This window comes from Ipomoea nil, unplaced genomic scaffold (genome assembly GCF_001879475.1).
Source record: "Ipomoea nil cultivar Tokyo-kokei standard unplaced genomic scaffold, Asagao_1.1 scaffold3150, whole genome shotgun sequence".
In the NCBI taxonomy this organism is placed as follows: Eukaryota; Viridiplantae; Streptophyta; class Magnoliopsida; order Solanales; family Convolvulaceae; genus Ipomoea; species Ipomoea nil.
This window is the reverse complement of record NW_017619578.1, coordinates 384231-386652: the sequence shown is the minus strand read 5'-3', so window position 1 is coordinate 386652 and position 2422 is coordinate 384231. Positions and strand designations below refer to the sequence as shown.

General features: G+C 31.4%; 1 long non-coding RNA gene across 1 annotated transcript; it reads left to right on the top strand.

Annotated features, from left to right (window-relative positions):
* Positions 1–506: 506 nt before the first annotated feature.
* Positions 507–1429, top strand: LOC109167371. Its single transcript, XR_002051828.1, has 6 exons — positions 507–568; positions 656–722; positions 800–892; positions 979–1024; positions 1185–1260; positions 1337–1429. It is a non-coding gene; the product is annotated as an uncharacterized LOC109167371 (long non-coding RNA).
* Positions 1430–2422: the final 993 nt, after the last annotated feature.

The window sequence follows — 2422 nt, the reverse complement described above, 5'->3', positions numbered from 1 at the left end:
TTAGCATTTGTTCATGTCAATTAAAAAGAAACATTTGCTTTACTCATTTATATGATTAAAAATTTAATCTGTCAAAAAGATTTATACAGGTTCATAAATAAAGTAAGAAGCAAAATGTACTTTGAGATGCAAACACTATATTTTCTAAACCACTCTGAATTTTGATGTTTATAGAAAAAACCACAGCTTACTACTTGCATCTAATAACATTCTAATTATGTTAATTCTGTGTGTTCAACATGAAATATTATTGAAATAATTTGGAGAACTTGTATGATGTGAACAAAACTAGCATGTCCAACAATTAGATAAAGGAAACAAAAAGGGTTATTTTGGAAATTTTACAAAGTTGATCCAATATTCTGATCTGGTTTTTGATTCTTAAAAGCTAATGTCCAGAGATATCTCTTATCCAATCATAGCAATAATTCTTTATTATCCTTATAGCGAATCATCTCTTTTTTCTCTTCTTGTTTGCTTTTATAAATGCTCTCAAACTGGCACATCAGGCAGGGCTGTATCTTCATCACCGCATTGGGCCTTATATTTGTGGAGAATGGAATTATGGGTAAGATTATTTTATATGCATATACATTTAGTTATATATGATCATGTAAAGTGGGATCCTAGCTTAATTGTATGAATTGTGGTGCAGGGGATTCCCTGTTTGGCTAAAATTTGTGCCTGGGATTGAGTTTAGAACAGACAATTAGCCTTTTAAGGTTGTCTACTTAATTAATTTGTTCATATATATTTTGCTATATATTCTGGTTTACTAAACTATGGTGATTACAACAAGGTGGGTATGCATCGGTTTGTTGAAAAAATTGTGAACATGATGAAAGTGGAGAAAATGTTTGAACCTGACGGTGGACCTATTATTATGAATCAGGTTAGAATTGAAGCTAAGGAAGAAGATGGATTATATTATATATTGGCTTAATTGTATAACTATTATTGTCTTTGTGTTTACTGCAGATTGAAAACGAGTATGGACCAGTGGAGTATGTTATTGGTGCCAAAGGTAAAGCTTATAGAAAATGGTTTTCACAAATGGTTCAATTCTACCTGATTCAACAAATGGTTGAAGCTAGGTTTTTTTTTTTTTTTTTTTTAAATTTTTTAAAATTTCATTCTTTCGATTTATTATTACATAATCTGAATAATCAACAATATATATGAAGGGCTATTAAAATGGTCCATGCGTCCTCTACGAATGGAAAGAAAGGACGCAGTAAAACTGCTTGGGAAATTGTCAAGGTAATTTCATATTTTTAACTATATAAGTGTTTGTATATAGCTAAATTGTAATGCAAATATTATTTAACATTCGTAGGCTCCTCGTCAACCGGATAGTAACCAATGCGGTTTCTTTGTCATGGCGTACATGAAAACTTTAATTGAGAATATGCCAGACTTCGATGATAAAATTCTGTTCAAGCACTGGTATATATGTACATGAAAATTCTGTTTGAAGTGAAAATCTGTTTGTATGTGCATATATAAGTGCATTAGGTGATTATTTAAAATGAGCATATAGTCATGAAATGAAGAATCATGTGAGCTTAACTGTTTGTATGTGCATAAGTGAATCAGTGTGCTGTTCTGATTTGTTGTTCATTGAAATTATATGGTCAGCAATTATTTTCTTAATGTCTTACCTTTTTTGGTGATGAATAATGATAATTCATCTCTTATCTTTCCTTTTTGGAAGACTGGAAAGCATACTGTATTGATATATACAAATTAAAGTGTGCTTAATCTTTGTGGTTTGGTGTTAAGTGCCAAAATCCTGCCTGCCAAAATCCTTATATACAAATTAAAGTGTGCTTGTGGTTTGGTATTGATATTTTTGGTTGCAGTGGCATTATATAGAGGATGCAATGTGTTTTATTTTGCTTGGGCCTTGAGGAAGAAAAAAATAGAAAGTAGGCAAAGCATGACTGGTAGATTGATAAATGCCATCCATCCCACATGGTAGTTGTCAATTGGGGGCATTTGTATTCATATTAGGAAAGTATTGCCAATGCATTGATTTTACTCGAATACACTCTAGTATGCCATTTTAGTGTTTCCTGTCTAGCTTTTTTGTACTATAACCTTCCAGATTGGAGAGCTTTCCGAATTACTCCTAACTTATTTTGCATTTCATTGCAAATTATTTATATCTATACTAATTTATTTTCTTACTTTTTACATGTAGTTTCAACAAGTTGATTATGACAAAGCGGTTATTGATCTGGTGCGTGCTGAATGGGCCGATATTCTATCAAGTCATATAGAGTAGGTATGATTTGGTCATTAGAACGTTGTGATCATTTGGACTTGAATTGGTTAGTGGAATTTTTTTTTGTGTAGTAGTATTATGACTTGGATGATAATTAGAATTGGTCATGGAAGTCTTTTGACTTGTTATTTTGAA